Source organism: Pinus tabuliformis, chromosome X, assembly GCF_031772625.1.
Source record: "Pinus tabuliformis cultivar Carrire ecotype Pingquan chromosome X, CPIR1, whole genome shotgun sequence".
In the NCBI taxonomy this organism is placed as follows: Eukaryota; Viridiplantae; Streptophyta; class Pinopsida; order Pinales; family Pinaceae; genus Pinus; species Pinus tabuliformis.
Window position 1 is genome coordinate 555,597,698 of NC_142308.1, and position 14,052 is coordinate 555,611,749.

The 14,052-nt window shown below is 30.7% G+C and overlaps 1 pseudogene; it reads left to right on the forward strand.

Annotated features, from left to right (window-relative positions):
- The first annotated feature begins 8,863 nt into the window (after positions 1-8,863).
- Positions 8,864-9,648, forward strand: LOC149141216 (germin-like protein subfamily 3 member 3; annotated as a pseudogene).
- The last annotated feature ends 4,404 nt before the right edge of the window (positions 9,649-14,052 follow it).

Genomic DNA, 14,052 nt, shown 5'->3' on the forward strand with positions numbered 1-14,052 from the left:
CTTCCTGAATCAATCAACACTATTACCTTTTTCTTCTTGATTTGTCCTTCTATCTTGATGGTTTGAGGAGTGGTAATTCCCGCCAATGCATTACAAGATATGGTCGGATTTATTTGTTCTTCATCTAGGCTTTGTTCCTGGAATATATCCTCTTCTTTTGACCTTTCTTGCTCCTTTTCTTCTTCCTCTTCACAATCTATGTAGAATAATTTCTTCTCAGCACACTTATGACCTTTTGTGTATTTTCTATCACAATTGTAACAAGGCCCTTTTGCTCTTTTTTCTTCCAATTGTTGTGGTGTCAACCTTGTAGGTTGTGGAAGACTATGGGCAACAACACTTCCGTCTTTATAGTTGTGAATGGTATGCTTCCTAGTTGCCATAATTTTGCTTTCCATTTTTATTGCTAACCTGAATGCCTTCTCTAATGAATCAGGTTCCCAAAGGCGCACATCATGTTGGATATTATCCTTTAAAGACCCTATGAACACATCAATCCTATGCTCCTCTGGAATATCTTTTACCCTTATGTTCAATTTTTGGAACTCCTCAATGTGCTCCATTATTGAACCCTTTTGTTTGAGACTTATCAATTGGCTAAAAAAAGTGTTGCTTTTTGTATCCTCATAATGTGCTATCAATTCTTCCGTAAAAATTGCCCAAGTGATAAATTGTTTACGAGAACAAAGCCATTGATACCATACAAACTGATTTGGTTCCAAATATAAATTGCCATACGTACCTTTTGTGTGTTTTGCACATTATTGAGATCGAAGAATTGCTCCATCTGTAATATCCATGTGGCGGGATCCTTGCCATCAAACTTCCTCATATCGATTTTTGGAACATGGTGAGTCTTCGATCCAACATTAGAGTCTATGGAATCATGATTAACATTTCTTTTGTTCTCATCATGAGTTTCCTTTAGTACTCTTTCACCTTAGTGACCATTTCTTGTAGCAACTTATTCATATTTATCCTCAATTCTTCCATCTTATCATCCATGCCATCAATTTTAGCGTCCATGCCATTCACCTGAGCTTCCATGCCCTTTATCTTATATTCCACGCCATTTATCTTAGCATCTGTTAGCTTTTGTGAGCGTGACATTTGTTGCACTTGTTCTTGTAATTTTGATATATCATGTAGCATTTCTTCCTCTTCTTCATGAGTCATGCTAGAGCTTTCAGGTTCCTTACTAGGCGTTTGCATTTTCTTTCCTCGGGGCATCAGTTACCGATAATAATGCTTTACTATGCCCTTTGAATTCCTTCAAACCAAGCTTATGCAAAAATTAAAAAAAACTACACACCTTTTTTTCACTTTGTAGAAGCCGATATTGAATCTGATGTATCTCTACAATTTCGAATCATCCAGTTCTAAAATTGTGACCTGTAGTAGCCTTCTATGTCCTCTTTCCAATGCCACTAGTCTGATCCAAATTGGATTCTCCAAGAAAGAGTTATGCACAATCTCCCACAGTGACCTGATTATAGACTAGTTCAGTAGAGCGAACTTGTATGAAGTGCCACGTGTCATCGTTTCAACCTTTGACTCTGAAAAATATATAAAAGAAAACTACAGTCCGTCCTCTTTCTGTACCTTCTTATGAAATTTCAATTCGATGTTCAGAAAGAAAGTTATGACGATTTTCCCCAGGTCACCTGTTTTGAGTGTAATTCAGGAGTCTGCAAAAAGACCAACTTCCTCAGATCATATCTCCGAAAATATTGCGCGAAAAGCTCTGAAATTCGGACCCACGGTTCAGCACGATTTCTTCTCAAATGGGTTTTTTTGCGACTTCTGAAACGTCACAGAAAAAAGTTATAGCGAAAATGCCACGATGACCTGTTTGGAGCAGCGAAACCCTAGAATCCAAAGCTCTGATACCAAATGTTATGAAACCAGCTCAAGAAAAGATAGAAAAGAGAGATCAATGCCTTAGAATTAAGCCTCTTCGAGGGGGAAACCTCCTTTACATTACATAAATGAAAAATTCTTGGATGATACAAATGACAAAACCTCCTTTCTATATATAGGAGTCTGAGTCACAATATAATCCAGCCGACCTAACAATAATAATATAAAGCCACAAAAATAACAATAGAGGGATTCTATGGGGCACAGAAATAACAATATGGGGGTAATAGGGACACAACAATATAAATAAGGGGTATAACTACAATAGTAATGGGGTAATTACTAGTATTATAGGGACCCAACAATTGTTTTCCCGAAATATTTTGAGTATTTTAAGATAAAATATGTAGCAAGAGTATAAATTCAAATTTAAAACCCGAAGCGTATAGGGAGAAAATAAATCAAGCATATAAAATTTATGTTAAACAAGCACCATACACACAAATAGTTTTAAAAACTTCACCAACACATTTAAAATAATTTTAAAATGAAAATTTACAATCTTTAGGCCTTAAGAGGGTTCTTTATTCTTAAATTTCATGCCTAATGCTCTATGTCTCAAATGGGCTTTTACATTCTTTGAAAACTTCACAAGTAGAAATTTACCCAAAATTTCTTGAACAACTTCTAATTCCTTGCAACTAGTGTCATTAGACTTATTTAATTTCTCTTGCAACTTTCTCCTCCTTGCATCTTCCTTCATCTCTCTTCTTTTTATTTTCATGTATTTATCTTCTCCATCTCTCCCTTCTATATAGACAAATGGGAAATTCATTCCATCTCTAATTCTATAATCCATTTGGATTTCTCCAAGCCTTTATTCTTCCAGTAAACTAAGTATTCCTTAGTCCTTTGGCTTCATATTCTTTCAGCAATTCTTTCATCTAGAATTCCAATGATTTCCTCATCTCACATTTTGGAATCTACTATTTCCAATCTATTGCATGGTCATCACATTCATATAAATTAGAAAAATTAAATGTGGGTGATATATCCAACTCTATGGGTATCTTTAAAACTTAATAATTATAACCTATTTTCTTAGAAATTCTACAAGGACCATTCCTCTTCATCTTCAATTTATTATAATAAATCTTAGGATTTATTGTTTCTCATATATGTGAAGAGTAGATCTCCCTCTTCAAAGTTCTTGATTCTTCAATTTGTATCAAATATTTACTTGTATAGATGACTTCTCTCTTGTAATTGCACCTACACCTCTTCATGAACATCTTTCAATTGATCCAAGAAAGATTCAACATATGTACTCTAATGGCATCCTTCTAGTAATGGTGTCAAGACAACCATTCCCTATGGGTATATTGTATTAATAATATAAAATGATTTTGACCTTAGATTTGTTCATTGACTTATAATATACAAATTTAACATGTGCTAGCAATAAATCCCATTATCCTGGCCTTTCACCAACCAAACACCTTAATGAATTTCCAAGACTTTTATTAAGAACCTAAGTTTTTCCATTCTTCTTTGGATGGTAGGAGGAAATAATCTACAACATAGTCTTTAATTTCTTCCATAACAACCTCCAAGTCCAATGAAATTATTTTCCTTATTGAACATTATGTTTTTAAGGAAACAATGCAATCTCACAATTTCTTCAAGGAACGAGACAATTATACTAGTGGCATCAATAGACTTTTTACAAGGAATAAAATTTGCCATTTTAGAAAATATGTCACCAACAAAAAATATTGAATCATTATTTCATTAATTTCTTGGCAAACCCAACATGAAATCCATGCTAATTTCCTTCCATGGTGCTTCAAGTACTAGCAATGGCATGTTCAACCTTGTGTTTTGACTTCTTCATTTTGCATGTTGAAAAGTTTTATAGTGTTCAACCCATTTCTCAATATCCTTATCCATTCCTAGCCAATAATAATATTCCTTGACTAATGCTTTATTTTTATCCATGAAAACATGTTGACTTAAGGTAAATTTATGCCTTCTACTTAAAGTATCTACAAATATATTTGATTTGCCAAATATATGCTGAGCCACAAATGCATAAGATGCCCTTGGTTCAACTTAGGTTGATTGTTTAAATACCTCAAAGATTAATGGACACTGCAATAAACAAAATCCTTCAGAAATGAGTGATGTCATTTCTTTAATGCTTGGACAATTGCATAAAATTATAGTCATAAATTGAAATTATTCTTTGCCACATTCAACTTTTCATTGAACAAAGCAATTATCCATCCTTCTTGATTTATCATTGCTCCAATAGTTATCCCACTCACATCATAATCTACTTTAAAATATTGTGAAAGTCTAGAAAATCCAAAACCAACTTCTTAATGATTTTCATTCTTAGCGATTCAAACCATCTCTATGTAGTGGAATTTCATTTAAAATCCCCTTTCCTATTACAAGTAGTCAAGGGTCCAATACCTTATTGAAATTTCTAATAAGATAGTCCATGAAAACTTTGCACTTCAAATGTGCTCCTAAGAATTGGCCACTCGATTATCTCTTTTACTTTTTTAGCACTCACCTTTTTTGGGAAATGAAAAATCCTAAATGGATTAACTCTTCTTTCATCGAGCTACACTTTTACATATTTATATGAAATTTATGGCGTTGCAACTTTTCCAATATACATTTTAAATTCTTTCAATGTTCATTTTTAGACTAAAAAATATCATCCAAGTAAAGAACAATAAATTTACCAAGATATGGCCTCAAAACTTAATGCATCAACCTCAAAAATATGCTTGGTGCATTTGTAAATCCAAATAGCATGACAAACCATTCCTAAATTCTTTTCTTGGTCATAAAAGAGTTTTTCCATTCATCTCCTTCATGGATTCTAATTGAACGATATAGAATTTTCAATGTATTTCCAAAAAATATTTTGTGTCATTCAAATAACCCATCAAATACTACATTATAGGAAAGAAAAAATTGGAATTAATTGTAATTATATTAACAGCACTCAAATTAATGCACATTCTCCACCCATCTTTAGTGATATTACAATAATTTATACAAATGGATTAATATCTCTTTGATTGTTCTTTTTAGCAATTCATGAACATGTGTATTAAGCTATTTTTTTTAAGCAGGTGTCATTATGTGTGGATATTTGTTAGGAAAACTGGATCATGGTATAAAATTTATTTGATGGGAAATGCTTTTAACATGTGGTAATCTATGGGGTAGTTCCTCTTAAATAACTTTAAAATAAATAAAAAACTTATCAACTTCAACCAAAATTTTAATTTTCTTCATTTTCAGGATTATACTCCTTAAAATAATAACAAAGCAACAATTTTTCCTTTGTTCCACCTTTAAGTATTCCTTGACTAAACAAACATCTTCCATTACTACAATTTTTATATTTGTTGATGTCCCACATTTCCTCCATAACTAGCATTCTAATTTTCCTTCTATCCTTCTCTAATAGAAATGTATTCCTCACCTTAGCATGTACAATTATTCTCATACTACCAGGTCCTACCTAATAGTAGATTGAAAGCATTTGGCACAACACCACACAATAATATATTGTGATTTGTTCCAATATGAAAACTTATAATATATTGACATGATATCCCTTTGGTAACCATGAGATGCCATATGCATTGGGATGCTCTCTAGATTTCAAATTAACTTCTCAATAACCTTTGTGGATGTTAATTTTTTTTATTACCAAATAAACAACTAGTAATAAGCAACATTTTTCCTAATTTTAAGTATAGTCTTAAAAATTTACATCCTTTAGTTTATCCCATTTTCTTCTACCTAGCCTTTTGGCTTTGACAATGTCCTTCTGAACATGATATCCTTTCCTTATTATTTCCCATATTTTACCTCATTAACATTATCAACAAATATAGAGTTAGATGTGCTATCAAATCCTTGAGCAACATGAGGCTTACTTTCTTTCCCTCTATTAGTATGCAAATTCTCTAGACATTCAAATGATTTATTCCTTAGGGTTTGGAATTTGTAGCAAAATGCTAGGGATTTTGTAGCCCTCTACCTCTAAATCTTCCTATCCCTCAAAGAATCCTCTTCCTTTGAAGGCTTCATCGCTCCCTCGAAATCTCTCAATTCTGCAACATTGTCATTATTCACTTCATCATTCTTAACCTTACTATTTTTCCTCTTCTAGTCGTACCTCTACCTTTACCATATATAGCTTCCCTCAAGTACTTGGGTACATTCTTGAAACAATTCCTCAACCTTTAGACAGTATTGATAGGCATTTCCAATTATCATAATTCTCATAATTATACTCATGTCATCTTGAATGACATACCTTAGGCCATTGGTATACCTAATCATAGCTTCCCCTTCTCTTCAATATGCCTACACCTAATAGATAGCTTATAAATACCTTTGTATATCCTCTTATATCCATAATTTTATGTCTAAGCTTCCATAATTCCCTATAATTTTTGTTGAGAATAGTCAATAGGCATAAATGTATCTTCAACTTTAGCCACCATTCCCTGCCAAGTCTTGACTTTGCCTTTTCCTTTCCTATACCTCTCTATTTGCACACTATCACACCATAAGGATGCATGTCATTTCTACATTATGTAGGCCACTTTCACCTAGCACTTACGGTCTTAAATTTTCTCCATATCAAAGAATCGTTCCATGTCCCTTATCTAATCAATTAATTCTTCTAGGTTTAATATTCTTGAAAATGTAGGAGTTTCCAAACTTGATTTGCCTTTCAAATCTTTCAAGGCCTTAAAAATTCTCTGCTCGGGGGATTTAACTACTTTAATTTCTTCCCACATTAGTTTTAGTTCCCATCTAATTACTAGTTCTTTGGATGTGTTTGTGACACATCAACCCTCTTAAGTACCATTAATTTGTGGATAATTATGATAATGATAATAATAATAACTATGGGTGGAAATCATCATCATTGTTTTAATATTTAATATTTATTAATTTTTATCATGAGCTCAACTCTAACTATATACCTGTAGCCTAAATTATAATCTTTGTTATTCATAAAAACCCCATTCAAGATAATTATAATAATTTAAACACTTGATTTTTGACAAAGATAAGTTTTTATTTAAAGGATTTAAGTAATGAATTAAATCTCCTACCAATTAAAGACAATATTAAAGACCTTTATCAGAATTCCACGACAAACCTTTTAGTTCTATTAACAAGTTCTCTATCAAGGCGCCGTGTAAAAGGGAAAATAGAATTTGGTCAACCTTAGGAGTGTAATATTGCAAGAAAAGTCATTATGGATTGCTTATAATGAGTCCTTAAAATCCGATAGGATAAATATATACAAATCCCTAATATTGCAAGAAAAGTCATTAGGGATGCTTATAATGAGTCATTGAAATCTGATAGGATAAATATATACAAATCCCTAATTAAAAGGACTAAAATTCCATATAAATAGAAATCATGAGATGCTTTTGCATAAATCTAAGTTAGACCCTATGAAATTATAGAGGCAAATTTTGACTTGTAAAATGAAAGAAAAAATATGGTTTTGTTGAGGGATTTGAATTCCTAACTTAAAAATATTTATTAATACCCTAATATCATGGACAACATCCAAACCCTTTATATAGAGAAAGAATTTTTTATTATAGAAGACATAGAGTTTTGGTTTAAGGGGCTTGCAAAATGGAAGTCTAAGGACACCAAAGGCTACCAAGTAGAAATATTAAAAATTTGATGGCCAACCCTCATCTCTTACATCCACAACTTCTTCAATTTAGAAGTCAAGTAGTGAGGATTAAAACATTGAACCTTTGAACTCAAATCCTTATTGTACTTATTTTTAAAAGAGGATAAAAAAAACATTGTGGTTTCACCTTGCTAACTGATATTTTATCACATTCATTTGAAAAGGAATTTCAAAATTATGAAAGATAGGCTCAATATATTACAAGTATAGGGGTGGAGTTGTTATAGGTATGAGGAGGTATAACATAGGGTATTTGGTTAAAATAATGGATACCAAGGAAAAGTAGGGAGCTTTTCACTAGAAAGATATATTTGGAGGGGATTTTAAGAAAAGGATTTTTGTAGCTATATATCAATATCTAGTTGAAATAAAATATTATTTAATATGCCACAAATGCATGTGTTATGTCATTGCTCGAGAGGCGCTCTACAACCCAGTCTAGGGGTAGATCTCACATAAACGTGTAAAAGTAAATGTAAACGTAAACGTAAATGTAAATGTAAACATTTAAGATGTAATGTTTAACATTTAACATTTTTAATGTCGACCCTATTTAGAAATCAATCTAATTATTATTATGTATAAACACAATATAAATTTAAAATATAAGGAGGTTTATGAACACTCAAAAAATAGGTATGGTAAAGAAATAAAAATATAAATAAATTGGAGGTATGGTATAGTAACTAAAACCTCTTTTTATACTTACCCCAAAGGAATGGTAAATAAATAAAAATATAAATAAACTAGCTGTATGGTAAATAAATAAAACCTATTTTTATATTTACTCCATAAACCTCTTTATATTTACAAATACTCAAAAAAAAGTTTTATTACGCCGTAAGGCGTTTCCCTTTGGGAACCACTCTCCAAAATGCCACTGTGTACAAATCTACACCATTAAATAGAATGTTAGACGATTGAATAATTTTACACCGTCAGATAAGTAGTTAATAATTAAAATGAGTAACTTCTTCTTGCTGAACTGTTTCTTCTCGTTGAACAGTTTCTTCTTGCTTAACTATTTCTTGATGGGTTAAAACAAAGACTTATTCCCGTCTTGTTTTTTCAGAAAAAGGTTTCTCTCCCAAGATTGGTTTATTTGTTCATCGGTATTTCCGGACTCTTCTTCTTGCTGTAATTTTTCCATTCCATGTTTGGCCATTGTTTTGGAAAAAATACCATTATTTTGAAGGTTAATAGTTGATCTGGATGTCCGTTGGCATGCAGGTGAATAGAAGCCTCCATTTCTGTGAGGTGGCCGAAATGGTTGGATCTGTAGATTTCAGAGCGAAAACAATGTTTTGGGGAGTGGAAGGACAAATTTCCTGTGAAATGGAAATCAATTATATGTAGTCAAGATACTCATGAGGTTATTCTCTGACCCTATAAACTTTTTTGGGTTCTACAATTATAGCATTGGATTAATCAATCATGGAAACTTGCAATATTGCCTCCCTGCTAGCGATTGTACTAGTCCAGTGTAATTTTTCTTTTCATCCTTCACGTGCGCAAGATTTCTGAGTGGCAGACTTGTCGCTCACTCCCAGCTTATCCTTGCAAGGCGGCTTCATCCTTAACTGCAGATTGGAAGATATCGGGAATGTGAACAACAACATCGGTGTTGTTGTAACTCCGGCCTTCCCAGTGTTGTTGTAACTCCGACCTTCTGCAGTGAATGGCCTTGGCGTGTCGATAGCTAGACTCGACCTCACGCCCAAAGGCGTCATTCCATTGCATAACCATCCAGAAGGTTCTGAGATTCTGCTGGTGGTTGAAGGAGTAATCTGTGTTGGATTCATATCTTCAAGCAATATTGTGTACAACAGAACACTCCACAAAGGAGACATCATGGTGCTCCCTTTGCCGGCAATCTTCCTCCTGTCATCGAGAGGACTACATTCCTTTCCTATGTTGAGGTGAAGCGCCTCAAGGCTTTCTTAGGAGGCAGCGGCTAGGATATATGTATATATATCTGTTTCAAGTATTGATCCTTCAAGCTTCAACTTGTACTGCCTCATTCTAATGAAATTTCATCCATTAACGATATGTTGGTTTAGTAAGGTTGCTGCATATCCGTTGCTTTGCACATTATCATAATTTTTAGCTATGTTTCTGAATGAAAAAAAAAAAAAAAAGTTTTGTTGAAACTGAAATCTGTACCGGAAGTTGGATGTGATTTTCATTCAGTAAATTCTCTCTAAACTTTCAGAAGTGATTGGTGAAGTTTTCCTGGGAACTAATTCTGAATAATAAGAAATGTTAGTTTGAAATGATATTGTGTTTAAATTTATAGATTTTGGAGCTTACCATATGCATTTTACATAGAAATTGAATTATTAATTCATTGTATTTTTTTTATAAAAATTTATCAAAATTTGTATATCTTCTTTCATTTTGATGGCCTTAAATGACATTAGGTTGAAATTTATAGATTTTGGAACCTACCAAATGTATGTTATATAAAAAATAAAATAATAATAACTAGAAATTGATCAATTCATTGTAATTTTTTTATAAAATTTTACCTGAATTTGTATATGTTCTTTCATTCTGATATCTTTTATTTAATTTGGAAATAATTTTTATTTTTGGATGATTCATTTTGGTTTGTTTTCAGTTTGGAAAAATGTAATATTGAATTTGTATATGTTCTTTCATTCTAATATCTTTTATTTAATTTGGAAATAATTTCTATTTTTGGATGATTCATTTTGGTTTGAAAATTTTCAGTTTGGCAAAATGTAATATTAAATTTCCAGTCAACTTTATGAAGATGCAAAGTGGGGAGTTTTTTTACTAAAAGAATGGATGGTTCCAAAATATATAAATTGTATTTTTTTGTTTAAGTTAAATTAAGAATCAAGAGTTTTTATTCAATTTGTTGTGATAATTAGATTTTAAAAGACCATTTACGCTAACTTTATGTTTGCGATTATCAATGTGGAGAAATGATTAATAAAGGATGGAAAGCTTCTTTGGTCTTGACAACTACAAACAATTGCTAGAAGGTAGATTAGTCCCTACCACATAAGTTAGAAATTACCCTCTAAGAAAAATTGCATATAATATGGTTGTGACCATATTAAAGGAGGAAGTTAATTCATACAAATATCTTAGAGTTTGCATTCATCACAAGATTCATTGGAGCTCCAACATTGAGAAATGATTAATAAAGGATGGAAAGCTTCTTTGGTCTTGACAACTACAAACAAGTGCTAGAGGGTAGATTAGTCCCTACCACATAAGTTAGAAATTACCTCTAAGAAAAATTGCATATAATATGGTTGTGACCATATTAAAGCTTATTTTATTTTATTTTATTTACAAAATAGGCTTTCTTTTTAAAAAGAGTTAACTTATATATAAAATTTCAAACCCATTTTTTCTCTTTTTTTTCAAATTCTTCCTTTACACTAACCTTTTGTATTTTAATTTCATTGTATATATACAAATCTTTATTACAACATCCTCTTCATCCTTCACTTTTATTGTACTACCTTTTTAGATCTTGGTGAGATTAAACTACTTTTCAACAAATTCATCTATAATATCATTGTTTCCATATTGAAGTTAAAAAAAAACTTTTCATATTTGCTAGGTGATAAAACCTTGAGTTGGTTAGAAAATTTTTCAACATCTATTAGAGTTTGTAGGTTTAATAATTTGTCGAGAGTTTGTAGGTTTAATAATTTGTGCAAGCCTTTGTTTCCTCTTAAATTTTTCCATGTCAATCATTTCCTTGTGAAGGGAAAAGATGTTACTATTGTTTTTTAAATAATTGATGCTCCACTATAAGATTTTAATTCATACAAATATCTTAGAGTTGGCATTCATCACAAGATTCATTGGAGCTCCAACATTGAGAAATGATTAATAAAGGATGGAAAGCTTCTTTGGTCTTGACAACTACAAACAAGTGCTAGAGGGTAGATTAGTCCCTACCACATAAGTTAGAAATTACCTCTAAGAAAAATTGCATATAATATGGTTGTGACCATATTAAAGCTTTTTTTATTTTATTTTATTTACAAAATAGGCTTTCTTTTTAAAGAGAGTTAACTTATATATAAACTTTCAAACCCATTTTTTCTCTTTTTTTCAAAATTAATTCTTCCTTTATACTGAAAATTAATAACTAGAAATTGAATTATTAATTCATTGTATTTTTTTTATAAAAAATTATCAAAATTTGTATATCTTTTTTCATTTTGATGGCCTTAAATGACATTAGGTTGAAATTTATAGATTTTGGAACCTACCAAATGTATGTTATATAAAAAATAAAATAATAATAACTAGAAATTGATCAATTTATTGTAATTTTTTTTATAAAATTTTACTTGGATTTGTATATGTTCTTTCATTTTGATATCTTTTATTTAATTTGGAAATAATTTCTATTTTTGGATGATTTATTTTGGTTTGAAAATTTTGGCAAAATGTAATATTAAATTTCCAGTCAGCTTTATGAAGATTCAAAGTGGAGAGTTTTTTTTTTTTTTTAAGAATGGATGGTTCCAAAATATACAAATTGTATTTTTTTGTTTAAGTTAAATTAAGAATCAAGAGTTTTGATTCAATTTGTTGTGATAATTAGATTTTAAAAGACCATTTACGCTAACTTTATGTTTGTGATTATCAATGTAGAGAAATGATTAATAAAGGATGGAAAGCTTCTTTGGTCTTGACAACTACAAACAAGTGCTAAAGGGTAGATTAGTCCCTACCACATAAGTTAGAAATTACCCTCTAAGAAAATTTTCATATAATATGGGTGTGACCATATTAAAGCTTTTTTTATTTTATTTTATTTACAAAATAGGCTTTCTTTTTAAAAAGAGTTAACTTATATATAAAATTTCAAACCCATTTTTTCTCTTTTTTTCAAATTCTTCCTTTACACTAATCTTTTGTATTTTAATTTCATTGTATATATACAAATATTTATTACAACATCCTCTTCATCCTTCACTTTTATTGTACTACCTTTTTAGATCTTGGTGCTCAAATTAAGCTACTTTTCAACACATTCATCTATAATATCATTGTTTCCATATTGAAGTTAAAAAAAAAAACTTTTCATATTTGCTAGGTGATAAAACCTTGAGTTGGTCAGAAAATTTTTCAACATCTATTAGAGTTTGTAGGTTTAATAATTTGTCCAAGCCTTTGTTTCCTCTTAAATTTTTTCATGTCAATCATTTCCTTGTGAAGGGAAAAGATGTTACCATTGTGTTTTAAATAATTGATGCTCCACTATAAGATTTTAATTCATACAAATATCTTAGAGTTTGCATTCATCACAAGATTCATTGGAGCTCCAACATTGAGAAATGATTAATAAAGGATGGAAAGCTTCTTTGGTCTTCACAACTACAAACAAGTGCTAGAGGGTAGATTAGTCCCTACCACATAAGTTAGAAATTACCTCTAAGAAAAATTTCATATAATATGGTTGTGACCATATTAAAGCTTTTTTTATTTTATTTTATTTACAAAATAGGCTTTCTTTTTAAAAAGAGTTAACTTATATATAAAATTTCAAACCCATTTTTTCTCTTTTTTTCAAATTCTTCCTTTACACTGACCTTTTGTATTTTGATTTCATTGTATATATACAAATCTTTATTATAACATCCTCTTCATCCTTCACTTTTATTGTACTACCTTTTTAGATCTTGGTGAGATTAAACTACTTTTCAACAAATTCATCTATAATATCGTTGTTTCCATATTGAAGTTAAAAAAAAAAAAACTTTTCATATTTGTTAGGTGATAATACCTTGAGTTGGTTAGAAAAATTTTCAACATCTATTAGAGTTTGTAGGTTTACTAATTTGTCGAGAGTTTGTAGGTTTAATAATTTATCCAAGCCTTTGTTTCCTCTTAAATTTGTCCATGTCAATCATTTCCTTGTGAAGGGAAAAGACGTTACCATTGTTTTTTAAATAATTGATGCTCCACTATAATATTTCACTTTTATTTCAATACTTTCCCAATTAGTACTTAACTAACTATTCATGAAGTCATTGAGAGGTGGTTGATATAAGGTGATAGATGTGTATTGGTGTATATATTATGTGGTTGGGCTAGCTGAAGGTGAAAAACTAGTGAAGGTAACTAATACTGATAAGAATAGAAAAGGTAGTTGTTGATTATGATAATGATTGCTACCATCTATAAATACTAACTTTGGTTTATCTAATCTTATGGAAAACTATAACAATTTAGTTCTTTTGTTTTAGCAATTTGTTTTTATGCTCATAAATATTGGAGAAAAGTTTCCTTAATATTTGTACTTTTGATGAGTATTCTTATTGGCATCAATATTCTTTGAAATGACTACCTCATTTATTCACAATGGTTTAACAAAGTCTTAGCAACTTTGTGCTAATTTTGAAGCAATCTTAAGAAACCTAATT